Source organism: Sus scrofa, chromosome 16 (assembly GCF_054392235.1).
Source record: "Sus scrofa isolate SSC_HxYL_T2T_F1_AM1 chromosome 16, Sscrofa_HxYL_maternal_Yorkshire_Landrace_v2.0, whole genome shotgun sequence".
In the NCBI taxonomy this organism is placed as follows: domain Eukaryota; kingdom Metazoa; phylum Chordata; class Mammalia; order Artiodactyla; family Suidae; genus Sus; species Sus scrofa.
In genome coordinates, this window is record NC_139398.1 from 81634295 (window position 1) to 81651318 (window position 17024).

The 17024-nt window shown below is 42.9% G+C and overlaps 1 protein-coding gene and 1 pseudogene across 4 annotated transcripts in view; both read right to left on the reverse strand.

The window, feature by feature from the left end:
* The window catches only part of GRIA1 (glutamate ionotropic receptor AMPA type subunit 1), a 323898-nt gene that overhangs the window by 174018 nt on the left and 132856 nt on the right, over positions 1–17024 (reverse strand). The window lies entirely within an intron of this gene.
* Positions 11929–14795, reverse strand: LOC146395684 (N6-Methyl-AMP deaminase pseudogene; annotated as a pseudogene).

Sequence of the window (17024 nt, forward strand, 5' to 3'; positions counted from 1 at the left end):
TGTTTTTTAGGCTTGCAGAATTGGAGGTGCTTTAGAGAGCATCTTTATCAGTTGTGCCATTTTATAGACAATGGAAGCTCATTGAGATGAAAAGATATTTCCAGGGTCAATCAGCCACAAATCACTCATGCTGGGGCTCAAACTCACAACTGCTGACCCCCAGTCCAGTCTATTTCCTGAGTGTCCCTTGAGCTTAGGTATGGCCCTTTTCTTAGATTTAACCATTGCATACCCCTTCAGTTTTCCTACCAGTTTCTATGGTAACCAGGAGGCCGTCTGAAGATGCTGCCTTGCCCAGTATTGGGAAGATGGCGGTAACACATCTTGTGACTCGGACATTCAGAGATGAGTCTGTGTCTTTATGCAGATAAGTTTCTGCTCCACTCTGTCCCTTAGCGTCACTCCTGCATGAACTAACTCTGCTGAAACTAATGTGCCAATGTCTGTATTGGTACTAAGGGGTAAAGGTCTAGTCTTTTCATGCAAATGCCATAATTGAATTCAAATGCAGATGAGACCCGTGCTGGTATTATGGGGGTGAGCTTCCACACTACAAAACATAAAGACAATAGGCTAGAATTGTTATTCTCTGCATTGTGAGAGCAGAGTCAAGTCGTAGGGTAGAGATGAGATGAAGCAAGATGCAGCTCTGGGGAAGAGACCATAGCCCTGAGCCATCAGAAAGCATTTACTCACAGAGCCTGCTGGAGATCACTCTCCCTTAAACATGTACCTAAATATCCCTGACACTTTACCACCTCCAGGCTTTTCTTCACTCTGCTCCTGCTGCTTTCTTCTATTATTTAAAAGTATATAGGGCTTCGTATCATTTAAAAAGTGCTTTTATATCTGCCCTTAGCATGGCTATTTCTCAGATAAGAAACTGGGAGATCAGAGGCATGAAAGGACTTGCCCAGGGCCACTGAGCTCATCTGTGCAGTCAGATCTTCCGTCTCCAGTCTCCAGGGTCAGTGGCTTTCTGTATGGCAGAGGCAGTAGAACCTTCACACTGGTACTGGGCTTGGACACTGACCGGATCACCTGGGTCTGAATCCTGTCACTTTTCACTTTCTTGTGACCTGCTACTTAGATGATCTATGCCTTGGTTTCTTCATATGCAGAATGGGAATAATCAGAGCCTCAGTCTCAAAAGACTGAGAGGAGTAAATGAGTTCTCATGTGTGAAGCACTCAGAACAGTGGCTGGCATGGAAGACCTGCTCAGTCAATGTTGCTATAGAAACTAAGCTGTGTCCTGTCTGAATTCTCTGCCAAGGCTCATCTGAAATGCTGTGAAGTATGATTCTGACTTTTCGTAAATAGATGCAATTTCTGCTTCTTTTAGACCCTGTAATCATTTGTACTTTGCTCATAGCACACGGTACATTCTGATGTGCACTGGAGATATCTGTGCACTTGTGTTTCTCATCCTACTCTCCCCTTGCCTGTGAGTGCTGTGGTTCAGAGAGAGAGAGCTCCAATATAAGCACATCCCCTGTAGTGCCCAGCATGATGCTTGATACCAAAGAGAGAAGGAAGTTGAGAAATGCTGGTTACACTGAATTCAGTTGAACACAGAATTCCAGTTCCCTTGGAAACCTAGAATGTTAGAGCTGGAAAGGCTCCCTAGAGATTGGCCAATCCTACGCTAATGCTGGATAACAGGCTGCTGGATGGGGGAAAAATTCTTGTTCAAAGTAATATAACATGTTAGTGGCATGAGTAGGTATAGAAATCAGATCTTATCACTTTCCACAGCCCCGGGCTCCACCCAAAGCACTAGGCTGGGTCTCTCTCCATGGAATGGACAGAAGAGAGCCACGGGCTTGAAACAGAGAAGGATGGGGTGAATGACAGCACGTGGCTAAACTTCAGCACCAGAATTGCTCAAAAAGTAGACATGCATTAGGGATGCATATCCAGAAGCTTACCAGGGATGAAGGACATGAATAAATTTCATAGCCAATAAGGCAGTTTCTCTGAACTGACTTGGTATGCGTGAATGGATCAGGAGCCCTGCAAAAGAGAAGCTTCTGTGTTCTCAGAGTATTCAGTGCAAACCTTTAAATGGTTCTCTTCCTCTCTCTATTTAACATTCAGTATAACCTGGAATCCTCCAATCTTGGGCTCCAGAGTCCTTTCTTCATGTTGGGATTTGTACTTGGAAGATGCTAAGATAAAAAGATACACACTCTTCTTGCACAGAGAGGCCATTTCTTACCTTCTCTGCATGATTATCTAATCTGGCAGGGAGGAGAAAGGTAAAGTCCTTATCAGCCTGTGCCCCAGAGCCTCTTCTCTGCAGACTACTGTCATGTTTTTTTTCCCCCTTGTTGAGGCTTCAGATAATGTGTAAAATATAAAATGACTCAGAGATAATTCTGCACCGGTCAGCAGGACTTGAACAGGGAAATGTTTTGATTCCTGGTACTGTCAAATCTTGTCTTCCAGTGTAAGATAAGTCTGTCTTAGATGATAAGGCCCTCCATCATCTCTGGTGTAAATGCTAGGGGTGGGGGAGTGGGGTGTTGGTACAGAGAACCAGTGAGAAGCTAGTTTCTGATGGCTGTGGGTGGGGCTTTAGGGGAGCCCTCTAAGCAGGCATAGCTCTGGGGTGGGGGGCTACTGAGGCCTGCATCTCAGTTGTTCAGATGAGGAACCCAAGGCTGTGCTTAACCACAAAGTGAGCCTCTGAAAATGGGAGGAGGGGCACTTTGGTTTGCCGAGTCCTCTTTAGTCAGGGATGAGTGTTCACAGCACAGGTGTCCTGGGGAGAAATGCCCAGATGGCAAACAGCTCTGACCTTGACAATCTGGGGGAGGTCCTCTTCTCCTTTTGATCTATATGGCCAACGTATGAGTCAAAAAAGTTGTTACTCTCGAAGATAAAACGTGCTTATACTAGTTGCATGTGAAGCTGAGGCAGGGAGAAGTGAGAAAGACGTTTTACAAAGGAAATTGGTCCAGAAGTCATTTCCCGCTACTGAGTGACTTGAAGGTACCTCTCATTTTCCTTCTGATTATTAGGACAAGTTGCTGCTGTGGTTGCTTTGATCCATATCCACTAACAAATATACTGTGAAGACAATATTTAGTTACCCTTCCAAGAGCTCACCTGTCATCCTACCACTACCATAAACCACGTGTAAAACAAACTGGCACTAACTTATTACCCTATTTTCCTTAAAAAGCCACCCTTTCAAACCCCTCAGGCTGATAATCAACTTCCAAACTACTCCACAGAGGAACCATCACATATGCTGAATGCATACTTTTGGGGTGATGTTTCTAAATTTAAGTTTCCCTGGGCATGACTGAGCCAACTTGACATATATGGATCCCATTACTTATGAACAGTGCCATTTTCGGTGATAGGAACCTCTTCCATGTTAATAGAAATAACAGAGGTTAAAAAAAAATGATTTGGCCCATACATTTTGAAGTTTAGTCGATTCAGAAGATTGATTGTTCCTTATTGTTGTTCGTTTTTCACTGTTACACTTAATAACCACCTTCACTTTTTTTGTTGTTTGTTATTTTTGGCCACCCTGAGGCATATGGAGTGCCTGGGCCAGGGATCTGAGCTCCAGTTGCGACCTAAGCCGCAGCTGTGGCAATGCCAGGTCCCTAACCCACTATCCTGGGCTGGGGATTGAACCTGTGTCCCAGTGGCTCCCAAGACACCACCAATTTTATTTTGCCCCAGTGGGAGCTCCATCACATTCACTTTCTAAAGAGAACTTTATTCCCTTTCTCACTGAATGCTCCATCATCTCAAAGCATCCTGTGCTGTCACTTGCTACCTCCTAGTAACATATAAGAGGCCCCCACTGATGCCGCTGAGCTCTGACTTCCTTGAAGTCAGAGACAGTTCTTACATGAATGAGAAATAGCTCTGCAGGTCTGTCCCTCATTGTGTTAAGTCCTGGAGGCAGTACCCTGCAGTGCAGGGTCAGCAAATGCTTGACACATATACTTCCCTCTTCTGCTCTCAAGGCAGACATCACTAATTGATCATGGCATTCTTTCCAGGTGAGCCCAGTTAAGATCTCAGAGTCCTCATCATCAGCATTCCTGGAAACCATTACCAATTTATCAGGATTGACAGGCTTAATAAAACCTGTTTTCTGGTCCAGCCTTTTTTTTTTTTTTTTTAGGGCCGCACCCACGGCATATGGAAGTTCCCAGGCTCGGGGTGTAATTGGATCTGCAGCTGCCAGCCTATACTACAGCCACAGCAATGCTGGATCCTTAACCCACAGAGTGGGGCCAGGGACTGAACTCATGTCCTCATGAATACTAGTAGGGTTTGTTACCACTGAGCCACAACAGGAACTCCCTGGCCTGGCCTTAATGGTTAAAAGCAAGGGTTTTGGAGTCAGACTGACCTGAATTCAAATCTCAGCGTGACCACTTATTCTCAGGTTGTGTGACCTGGAGTACAGTTGGGCAAATCTAAATCTCAGTTTTTTCCCACATTAAAGTGATCAAATCCTCCCATCCTTCAGAAATCTAAATACTCTAAATAGAAAGGTGAAGTGGGATTTCACACAACCCACGTGGTCTGTCTTTATTTAGAAAAATGAGTGTTCATTGACTTTTGAGGAGTGGAAGGTATTTTTAAAAATCTAAACAATTGTATTTCATTAAAAGCCATCTTGCTTTCTTCTCTCAGCCAAAAAAAACCCAAACAAAAAACAAAAAACAAACAAACAAAAAAACCCATCTAAATTGAGGGCATTTCCTCCTCTGAGAAACTTCTCTTTGCCTAAGATTGAGTATAAATGCCTCACCTGGGCCTCAGAAAACACACTGAACTTGTTGTTCATACTCCTCCTCACTGCACCTGTCATGGGCACTTTCCTTTTATTTCCCCGATTGGTGTGGGAGCTCCTTGAGGGCAGTTAGAGTCTCATGGTTGTATTTTTGGAGCCCAGCAAAGGGCTTGTTACAGAAAATAACTAAAAATAGGGAACATCATTAACACATGAAAATCACTGAAAACAGTGCTAGGAATATGATAAATGCTCTATAAGCCTTAGTCTTTTTTTTTTTTTTTTTTTTTTTTTTTTTTTTGTCTTTTTAGGGCCGCACCCATGGCATATGGAGGTTCCCAGGCTAGGGGTCAAATTGGACCTGTGGCTGCTGGCCTACATGACAGCCACAGCAACGTGGGATCCAAGCTGTGTCTGCGACCTACACTGCAGCTCATGGCAATGCTGGATCCTTAACCCGCTGAGCAAGGCCAGGGATCAAACCTGTGTCTTCGTGGATGCTAGTCAGCTTTGTTTCTGCTGAGCCAAGATGGGAATGCCCAAGCATTAGTCTTTTCTGCATTTGTTGTTATGTTCCAAAACTTCGAGGCTCAGAGAAGAAAGCTTACCACAAGGCTAACTCCTATGCGTGTATGGTTTCATTTTGGATTGCTATTATTCTTGTAAGGGCATGAAGGTATCTATACTTTCTGAACCTTGAAAGAGTTGAATTCCTTGAAATGGGGTTGTACTTTATACATAAGAGGCTTACTTGAGTATGCTTTGGGCCACACCTACCATGTTTTCTAACACTGATGTCCCCCAGCCCAGGCTTCACTATTTAGGGAACAATATTAGACACTCTTTCAGGTTACTAGAACCCTGACTTTCTTTCATGTACCTGCAACCCACGTATTGGCCCAGGAGGTCTGTCTCGTGATACTCGCTTAGGGAAGTGGTTGTCATACCTGAGCATGTAGTCTATCAGAATTCCCTGGAGAGCATGATAAAATGCAGTCTGCATGGCCCACCCTCAGAATTTCTGACTCAGTAGGTCTGGGGTTGGGCTTGAGAATTTGCATTTCTAACATGTTCCTGCTGGTCCTGGATCATTCTTTGAGAACCACTGACTAATGGAGTAAAGAAGATAAAAAAGGAATACTCTTGCCTACAGAATATTACTCTTGCAGGAGCACTCCTGCAAGCTGTCTCTGCAGCCGATTCTCATTAAAGTCAAGGAAATTTACACTTAAGTATCAGTGCAGGACCTTGCTGAAGAATGAAAAAGCAGGGCTTCTAAATTGTGCTGATGGGGCTTGCAACTTTCCCTCTTTCTCAGTTGACAGCGGGTGAAACCACTTGATACTTTAATGTCTCACAGTTAATATCAAACTTCTATAGGATCCTTTTTATTTTTTTCTGGGATGCTCTCATCCATATTGTCGCATTTGGTTTTATAACTGCTTGCAAGTGGGGAGGTAGACAGGAATTAGCATCTCTGTTTGAATGACAAGGCAGAGTAAACCAGAATCCCTGATTCTTTGCCAGTTTTCTCTCCATGATACCACATAGTCTTCGGTTCAAGCGTAAATTGTGCCTTTGAACTCCCATCATGTACCAAACCTTAATTTCAGTGTGTCCAGATGCTTTGAGCTTGAAAACATCGTAAGGAGATCTACTAATCAGAAGGTTCTTAGGCATCTGGGGATACAGATTTCCATCAAGAACCCCAGGAAAGCTTGGCCTCTTTTCCAAAACAATACAGGTATGTAAGTAGAAAATGTAGTTTACATATAGTTCCCGGTTGTACAAGGACCTCTTAAAGTTGAGGGCTGCCATGTCTCATGACTTGAGAGGCAGTGTTCCCAGGAAATTAACTGTGGACCTGTGATGTCCATCATCGAACCATGGAAAAAGAACAGAGGCCATGGAGTCACTGTTTTGCTTTCTGTGATTTTTTTTCTTTTTTCTTTTCTTTTTTTTTTTTTTTTTTGCTTTTTAGGGCAGCGCCTACAGCATGTGCAAGTTTGGTTGAATCAGAGCTACAGCTGCCGGCCTATGCCATGGCCACAGCAACACAGGATCCGAGCTGCGTCTGCAACCTACATCACAGTTCACGGCCATGCTGGATCCCCTACCCTGGCTCAGTAAGGCCAGGAATCGAACTTGCATCCTCATGGATACTAGTCAGATTCCTTTCCGCTGCACCGCAAGGGGAACTCTGCTTTCTGTGATTTTTAATAGATGAGCAAATTGCGATTTAAGAACTTGAGTCATTATTTTTTAGATACCACAGTCAAATAAAAGCAGAACTAGAGGAGTTCTCTTGTGCCACAGTGGGCTAAGGATCTGGTGTTTTCACTGTAGCAGCCTGGGTTGCTGCCCTCATGTAGGTTTGACCCCTAGCCTAGGAACTTCCACAAGCTGTAGGTGTGGCAGACACACACACACACACACACACACACACACACACACACACACCAACCCAACAAACAAATAAACAAAACAAAACAAAACAAAAACAAGCAAAACTAGAGTGGGAAGTAGGCGGTCCCGAAGGGAGTGAGAAATTGTGGAAGAGAACAGGCTTGGGAGTCAGAGAGACATTCAGTCTGAGCTTATACTGTTTACTGACTGTAAGATCTTACTTAACCTCTCCAAGATTTAATTTTCCCATTTTACACATAGGAATCAGAAAGTCAAATAATGTTTAAAAACTGTACTCTGATTGGGTGCTTTTGGACTAAAGCTTAAATGAAAGAAAATATGTCAAGTGCTGACATATGTTGTGACGCCAAGTAAGCAGAAATCCCCCTGTCTCCCAGGCTGTTTTCTCAGCTCAAGTTCAAGTGTAACGGTCAGAAAGTTTTTCTTTCTTTCAGGATGGTAGATACCATCTCAGGTTGCCCAGAGGCCATATACCGTCAGGTCCTCGGGATCATATAAACCTGTATCTGATGTCCTTACTCATGACCGTGCTCGTACGTAATGTCCTGATGTTCCTCTGAGTGCTTTTGCACCACTGTCCCATGTCAGGTCCCAAGGACATGTGTCTCCTGTCTAAGCATGTGTGCAACAAGAGAAAAGAGAAAGTCTCACCAGAGGGTAAGAAAGCCCAGACTACCATAGCGCCCAGTTCTCTCAGCATTTTTCAGTGCTTATTTCAGCTTGCGCAAGATTCATTCTTCCAACTGCAAAGGAGCCACATTATACTTCCTAATCTACGGAGGGGAAGGATTTTCACCCCAATTTTTCATTCTGTATTTGCATTTAATTGACATTTAAAGTTCAGCAGAACTTATAGGTCACTTTGCTGTATACATTTACTTGGGCCTAATACATTAAAAAACAAGATCCTTGTTTTAGCTTATTATTAAACCCTAGAATCCCAGGAGTGGAATGAACTATAGGGGCTTCATCGAATTCCCTTCTGCGACAGGCAGGAGGTGGGTGCTCTGGGATGGGAAAATACTGTCCTCAAGTCACACAGGGAGGGTCTCAGCTGCAGAACCTACACTTGAACTTAGGTTTCGTGACTAGCTTTCTCACCATGTCTTTCCTGACCTGCCTCAGATTATTAAGGAATTTGGAAGGCCAAGCAATTGTACCTTTTCCCATTCTTAATTTCCTCCTACCCTCACTTTCTATTTTTTTTCTAAAATAATTTAGTTGACAGTGGGATAAAGATGCACATTCCTTTTTTTTTTTTTTAAATTTAAAATAAATGGCTCGTCCTGAGTCTTCCTGTTACTTTTACAAGGCTCCCATTATGCTCACCCTTGCCCATACCTTCCAGGTCATATGGGTAGCAGTGCATCTTACGCTCCAGGCCTATGGGCTCTGTCACTGCCTGAGTACCTTTCCTGTCTCTCAGCAGATGCAAAGCCCCTGCTGAGTCTGCTTGAACTTCTTGAAGTTCTATGTAGAAGAGCTCTTTACCCCTGAAACATGCCTTAACTCAGCCTTTTGAAGCGAGTAAGACCTTCAGAGTCCTCAACTCTAAATGACTAGTGTGACAGGATAAAATAACCAAAGTGTTCCAATGACTGAAGTGCAGGGGTGGGTTTGGGGGTTCCTGGTCTATTTCAAGAATCCATTATTATTTTGTCTAATGATCCGTAAGTACCACAGTCCCATCCCTGTGGAGTCTTTGGGGAAAATAAGCATCTGTATTGAGATACTTCCTTTCATTAAATAAGTTAACCGTAAAGAGAGAAAACTGTTTAAACCAAACTGCATTTCTGACCGTAGTCCTACGGAGCCTTTAAAACCAGCCCCTGGCCTGAGCAAGGTCATGGCTGTATGTTATCTATGTCTGTACACAGAGACAGCTGTGTGAATTTTAAGAGGTCATTATTCTAAAATGCCTCCATTATTAGTGTTGTCAGGGAATGGCGTCTTTAAGAAGGAGTAAACAAATTTATCTTGTAAGTAGCTAAATAGTTTTACATATTTTGAAGTGGAAAACCTCCTAATAGGTTCTATACGTGTATTGACTTTTGTAAAAAGAGCTTAGTATACACAGCTTCACCCTGGCTGATGTCACAGTGTTGCAGATGGTAAATATTTTCTGAGAAGAGAGCTATATTTTATACTTTTTTCTTTTCTCAATTTCCTGGAATGGAACCTGGTACAGAGTAAGCATGTGCTAGCCTATTCATCAGTAGGCTGATGAATAATTGTGACCACTGGTGCATATGATAACTCCCTTAAGGACTCCTGTGGTGGTAGGGTGTTTTTTTGTTTGTTTGTTTTTGTTCCCATATAGCTTCATACTTGGTGAGTCTGTAGTCTCTACTGGACCTTCCCGCCTTGTCAGCTGTCACTCTCCCATCTGTCGGCAGCCAGTGCCCACTCCTCCAGTATACACCCACCTGCTGTTTTTTCTTATCTGTCTGTCATTAGCAAGTTCAATGACCCAGCCTGTTAAATCACTCATTTGACATCTATACTGTTTTATAGTCAGCATGCATTTGCCTGCAGGGTGCAAGAATGATGGTCTTTCATCTAGCTTAGAAAACTTTTAATTCTGCATTTGTATACTAGAAGTTTTCCAAAATTGTAAGGTTCTTTAAAGTCTGAAAGCCAGTTAAAAGAGGATGTATCCAGGATAAAATGCAAGCTACTCTCAGAGGTTGTGATATTCTTAAATCAAGGTTTAAACTCTTGATTCCATCTAGAAAACTCTTGATCCTAGCCTCTCAGAGATTTCTAGTCGATTCACTCCCACTCTTGCCAAAGGGACATAATTAAGCCAAATTTCAAACCACATAGGTCATCTCTGGAAAAGAAAACCAATACACGAGAAGCCAAATAATCCTTTGTTATAGTCTAGTTATTACTACATCCACTCTATACATGTATTCAGACACTTTTTTTTTTTGTTTTTTTTAGGGCCACACCAGTGGCATATGGAAGTTCCCAGGGTAGGGGTCGAATCAGAGATGTAGCTGCCAGCCTAAACCACAGCCACAGCAAAGCAGAATCCAAGTTGATCTGCAACCTACACTGCAGCTCATGGCAATGCTAGATCCTCAACCCACTGAGTGAGGCGAGGGATCCAACCTGAGTCCTCATGGATACTAGTTGGGCTCCTGACCACTGAGCCATGACAGGAACTCCAGACACTTTTGATAATCATAATAGGATGTGGACATTTAAGTTGAAGAATCAGTTTGAGAGAAATTGCAGAGGGCCCAAAGCATAGGGTTCATATGAGGTTTTTTCAGGGGAAGAGCATGATAGGTAGGTAGGTAGTACTGGCAGGTGTTTAGGGTGGTAGGAGCATCAGAAAAAGTTAAGAGGAATAAGACAGAAAGGAGGGTAAGCTCAAATAATAGACCTAAAGAGCAGGATAACAGTTTTAATTGGCCATGGAAACCCATTGTAGTATGCAATGACAGGAATGAACTATTCTGGAGGATACTTTAGTTGGCTACTTGTATAAGGTCTTGTGCACTGAAAGTAAGTTTTTCAGTGAAGATTAATGACAAGAAGACCAATCAAGGGGTCACCTGTACCAGCACACCCACTCTCCCTGATCCCAGTCACAAGGACCAAATCACATCTTTTCACACTTCTATTTGGGCAACCTTATGAAAAGACGAGATGGCTAGTCATGGAGCCCAAACTTGGGTCATACTTCCAGACACAAATATAGCTAATGACACACTACTCTTCTCCAGAAAGAATAAGAGACAGCAGCCCACATCCCTAGGGGGTCATTTTGTGAGAACAAAGTGGCAGCCACCATGCAGAGCCTCGCCTATGTATTTAGTGGAAGAGACACACAGATTTTATTCAGCCACATACACTGGCGTCTTCATTTTTTTTTTGTATTTTTAGGGCCACACCCACAGCATACGGAGGTTCCCAGGCCAGGGGTCCAATGGGAGCTGCAGCTGCCGGCCTATGCTGCAGCTACAGCAATGCGGGATCTGAGCTGCATCTGTAAACTACACCACAGCTCAAGGCAAGGCCGAATCCTTAACCCACTGAGTGAGGCCAGGGATCGAACCTGCATCTTCACGGATGCTAGATGGGTTCGTTAACCACTGAGCCACAACAGGAACTCCATTATTTACCTCTTAAAAACAGCAATGGGGCATGGTTTTACCAGCTCTCCAATTTTCAGAGTGTTTGATTCCTTGGCTCAGAGGAATCTCTCAGCATGATATCTCCAGCCTGTTTTGCCAATGCCATGAATCATCTTTATGCCCAAGGGCAGGACGTTTCTTCTGATCGCCGTACTTTTCCTCAGAAGTGCTCTTCTGCATAAAATGACAACTTTGCCTAATCGTAATACAAGGAGACAGTAGCAGCAGCAGTGGTGGTGGCGGTGAAAAGCATTTGCAAACTTACAAAGAGCGCTCGGCTCCGTTTCTCATGGATTACTTCAGCTTGACTTCTGAACAGTCTAATTTTGGTCATCTCAAAGGTATAGATGAGAAAATTGAAGCCCAGAGAGAGTAAATTTCCTAGGTTCACACAGTCCAAATATCCAGATAGGAATCTTAATGGCTACATGTCCCCAATTTCAACTTTGAAACCCCCCCCCTTTTTTTTAAACAAATGATATTTATATTTTTAAGAAGACTGCTTCTCTTGATATGGATTGCAACCTGAGGGCTGGGGGAGGAAGGAACAGAGGATTGATTGTCTGCAGGACCTGAAGCCCTAAGCCATACCCAGGGGTATCTGGTGTCACCTCACAAAGTCCACCAGATCCAGGAATTCTCCCTCAGGGGAGCTGAGAAATATCCCATGCCTGACTCTACCAGGAGGCAGATCTGGGAGTATTTATTTATTTTTTTGGTTTGGAATGTCTGTAAGATGTAATGGCAACTTCAGATGTACTTTTTTTTTTTAGCTTCTAAAAATGTTCCAAGAAATTTTGCTTATCCTACAGTAGGGTCTCCACCCAGGTTAAGCCCAAGAACTTCGTCCTCAGTAGAAAGGAAGAACTCTTTAGCAAGTCTAATAGTCTCCTTGGCAACAGAAGGGTCACCTCTTCTGTCGACTGCTATCCGATATCTAACATCAATGTCTATGTTCCTTTTTCAGATGGTTTTATCTTCTCAAGCACAGATTCCGTTGTAAGTCTTTTTAGTCATTCTTGTAGCATTTTCTCTTCTGTGTGTGTTCCTTATTTTAGGTATTGACATCATTATCTATGAATTCTTTAATGACATCTTTTGTGTCCATTAAAATATCTTCAGGGCTAATGCAAAGCTTATAAATAATTTGAAATATCTGGAAACATTCTTCTAAAGTCCTTTTTTTTCCCTTTGTTAATCAGTCATCTGATCATGGGTTTTAAGACCTGGCTTTTTGGCTTTTCATTTTTTCACAGTATTAGAACTGATTGATCCATTCACCTGGGTATGAAGTTCCACTTTAGGTAATTCCAAGTAAAAGATTGACCTCTGGCTCTTGTTCTCCTGTCTCCAACATGATTTGGCAGAGTGGGTCTTTTTCTAAATACTTTTATTCTTGATATGAACAATACCATGTATTTTAGTTAGTAAGGTTTGTGGTCATCACTTTCCTTCCGATTGCTTTACTTCCAGTCATTTTGATAAGATTAAGTGTATGTGTGACTCTGGGCTCAGCTCTGTCATCAAGATAGACTTCCCCTCTTGAATCTCTCCTAGTCTTGGCCTCCCAGCCCTGAGCATAGTGCAGGAGTAGTGCTGAGCACCAGTGACGACCTCACCCTTGGCAAGAGTTCCCTGGCTGAGAGCACGTCCATGCAGGATGCCTTTGCCCTCTTGACAGTTCTGGCAGCAGGTCGCACTGATCATCCACTGAGGCTCTTATGTCCACACATGCGCAGTGCAGCACTGCGTGAGCATCTTACCCAACTCTTCAGCAGTTCTTTGTCCTAAAACTTCAGTTAATACCCCTAAATGTACTCCTCCCTTTGAATTCTGCACTATATTAGTTAGATCCATGGGATGGCCCTTTCTGCCTAAAATTCATTTATTCCGTAAATATGCGTTAAATGGCACACTATATGCCAGGTACTGTACTAGTCTTGGAAGGATGAAATAGTTTCCTGGAAGAACTTGAAGACTAGTGGGTGAGAAACACATGCAATTAGAATGCGGGTGAGAGGTGGTTAGGAGTCAAGGAGTAAAAAGGAGGGCATAGCTAACCCATAATTGTATGGTGTTTGAGAAGTCTTCTAGGAAGAAATATCACTGAATCTGGGGCCTACGCAAGTAATAGGATTGTGACAGGTGAAGAATAGGACTATTTGAGACCCCAGTGAGCAATGGTATGTAGCCCTAGAGAGAAGGTTGAGTACCACTACATGCCTTTCTCCCCCATCCCTGCCCCCACCCTCTAATACTGCAAACTCTTGTAGTTCCAACATGCCTCTCACTCATAGATGGTAAGCTTGAAATAATGGAATGAGTACATTGGGCATAGTTGATGTCAGTATCCAATAGGTCTGAGTTCAAATCCTGGCTTCACCCATTCCTGACTTTTTGGTAAAGGAATTAGCATCTCTAAACCTCAGTTTCTACATCTGGAGATGGAGATTTCCAGTAGTGCCATCACCTTAAGGTTGTTGCAGGTATGAATATGACATAATGATACGTAAAGGGACAGAGCACGGCACCTAGACAAATCCCCAATGATATTCACTTTTATTAGTAGTGGTAATTGCTAATAGGTCCACCTAGGTTAGGACCGCTCCTTGAAAAGGAATCTCACCTATTTTTCTTTGTGTTCCTCATTGTGCCTTGAACTACATAGTTCAAGTATTTTGATATCAAGTGTTTTTTAAGTATCCTCTGATGGATTTGTTGATGTGCATTTTTCCATTAATTCATTGAACAAATATTTATTGAGCACTTACTATGTGCTAGGCACTATTTCACCGGCTGTGGATATAGCAGTGAACAAGGCACACTCCTGGAGCTTTCATCCTAGAATGGTGATCAGCTGTTTCATAAAATTGATGGTTACTTAAGAATTAGGTTTGGAAAATATCATCCAAAAACATGAGTATTATCTAAATTGTTAATAAGTCCACTCAATGTTTCTGGAAAACCCGATTCCTTATCTTAGGACCTCTTCAACCAAGTCATTGTTTTTCCACCTGCTGCTGGGTCCTTCCTGAATCTAAAATGATGATTTCCACTTCATTCCACAATCCACATCTCAGGGTCCTCCCTAGTCCTCATTAGCAACAGACCGATTTGTTAATCTGTTTCTCTATCTTTTTACTGCCTTCTGCTGGTACCTGAGGGACTCTCTGTTTGCATAGCAAGAGGAGTGGATTATCAATCAAGCAATTTAAGTTTTGACCTCAGTTTTGCTGCTAATCAATTTGGATAAATTTTTCATTGATTCTTTTGATGAATGTTAATGGAGCACTTCAGAGAGACAGTGCGTAGCCTGGGTGAGGGTTCAGACTTTGGGATCAGAATGCCTGGCTTAGAAACTAGCTCTGCTCCTTTCCAGCCATGTAATAGTGGGTGTCTGACTTGACCACTAGGTCTCCTCACCTGTAAAATGGGGATAATAACCATACCCGCCTTATAGGATAGTTGTAAGTATCAAATGAGTTAATACATGTAAAAAGCTTAGAACAGGCGTTCTTTATAAATGTTAAGACACCATGACTTTCTTGTTAAAATTTGTCATTGTTATCAAATGCCAGGCACTGTGTACAGTGCTGAAGAAACAGTGGGGAAAGAAAAAGACATGATGCTTGTCCCTAGAGAGCATGCCTTCATGTAAGCGAAGAGGTATTAAGTAACAAAACACTCAGATACATAATTACAAATGTGATGAGTGCCATGAAGGAAGTAACCAGGGTGCAGTGCCTGGTCGAAGGAATATCATTTGAGTTGAGATCTAAAGAATAAATAGAGGATGAAGTAGTGAAGAAAAATGTGTGCCCTTGTGTGAAAGACTGCTCAGAAAGAAAGAAAAGTATGTGTAAAGGGCCTGAGGCAGGGCTGGAGGGGCCCGTCTGGTTACAGTGCGGGGACTGAGGTGGAGTGAGGCTGACACAGTGGGCAGGGTCCCAGCCACGCAAGTGCTGGCTGAGGCACGTGGACTTTGAAAGGTTTCAGAAGGGCAAAGAAAAGCCATGATTTCCTTTTGGGTACACAGATTTCTCAAAACGAAAGTGAGCGGATTGTGTCAAAATTTTTCTCAAGCCTCTTTGACACTGAAGACTATGAAATTTTGCAATGACTACCAAAAAAGAGGCAATTTCTTGGAAAAGTAGAAAAGAAATAGAGATGGAAGGAATGAGGTAGGGAGAAGATGGGGGGATGGAATAAAAAAGAAGGCAAGAAGCAAGGGACTGAAACTTCAGTGGAGACATGAAGTCTAGAAATGAAACGTTGAATATTCAACAAGATATGGACTCAGCAGCTATTTCATTTCTGCATGTGTAGGTGTGTTTGAGTTATGCACGTGTTTGTACATTGTGAATTTGACAGGAAGCCAAACCGGGGGCGTCTTTGCATGGAAGACAAATAAGACTAATGGGCTGGAAACGCTGGAGAGGGGGAGAATGCTGTGTCAATCATTTTGGTTAAATGCATGATTACGGGACAGAAAGATGCATCTGGAACAGCTTCTGCCAGAAAGCCAGCATTCAGGCATTGAAATGCTGGCTGCGGGATGGTTCAGCGGCTCCTTTCAGGAGTTGCTTGGTGGAAATCAAACAGAATTGCATTAGAAAAGGAGTGGCTGAGAAGGGACTCTTTGGAACAGAAAATTTTCTTGGAAAAGGGAAAAAGCAAAAGGAGTTTAGTCCAAAAGAAGGACTGACTCCAGGAATTCTTAATTTGTTCCAGCCTATGGAGCCTGGAGGAACGTGAACATTTCTTGCCTTGATATTCAGAAGTGGTGGTGAAAAGGCAGTGGAAAATCAAAAGTCAATAAGTGTTCTTTGGGCCCAGGCTTTTCATTTCCAGCTGAATAGGGCTAAAATTTAAGGATTTTTGAAGGGGAAACACACAGGTTCAACATTGCAAATGCTTTATAATGCTCATCCCTCCTCTAGCACTCAGTATTGCTGTTGATTTGGGCATGGGTGTTTGGGTATCTTACCACTCTTGGAGCAAATGCTTGGAAAAAATACTGAATTGAGTTACCTCAGTGTACCGGGAAGGAGAAGGAGCTCCTGTTTTAGGCAAAGTGCATCTCTGGTCAGGAAATATCCACTAGCAATATGTCTCATTCTTTTAACTACTTCCTGGCTTTTGCCAGTGGTTCAGTTTGCATGCCTGATTTGAGTTAATAACAGCACCTGCCACTTAATGGACATTTACAATATGTTTTAGGGGCTTAAGGCATACTACCTCACTGAAGTGTCACAATTCATTACAAGACAGCTTCTTTTTTTTCTTTTTTTGCTAACCCATGGCATATGGAGTTCCTGGGCCAGGGATCTGACCCCAGCCGCATCTGCAGCAACATTGGATCCTTAACCCCCTGTGCCAGGCCAGGGATTGAACCTACATCCCAGTGTTCCAGAGATGACACCCATCCTGTTGCGCCCCAGTGGGAACTCCAAGATAAATTCTCACATTACCATTTTACTCATAAGGAAACAAAAGCTCAGAGAAGTTAAGGAGAGTACACCAAGGCACACGTTACTGGGACTGACACATAGATGGGTTTCCAAGCCCATGTGCCCTTTGAGCTTATGTTTTCTTATCTGTAAAAATGGAGGTGGTTAATAATATGATCTTGAAATTCTCGTGTTCCCAAAGCTCCCTGAGCAAGACGGCAGCATT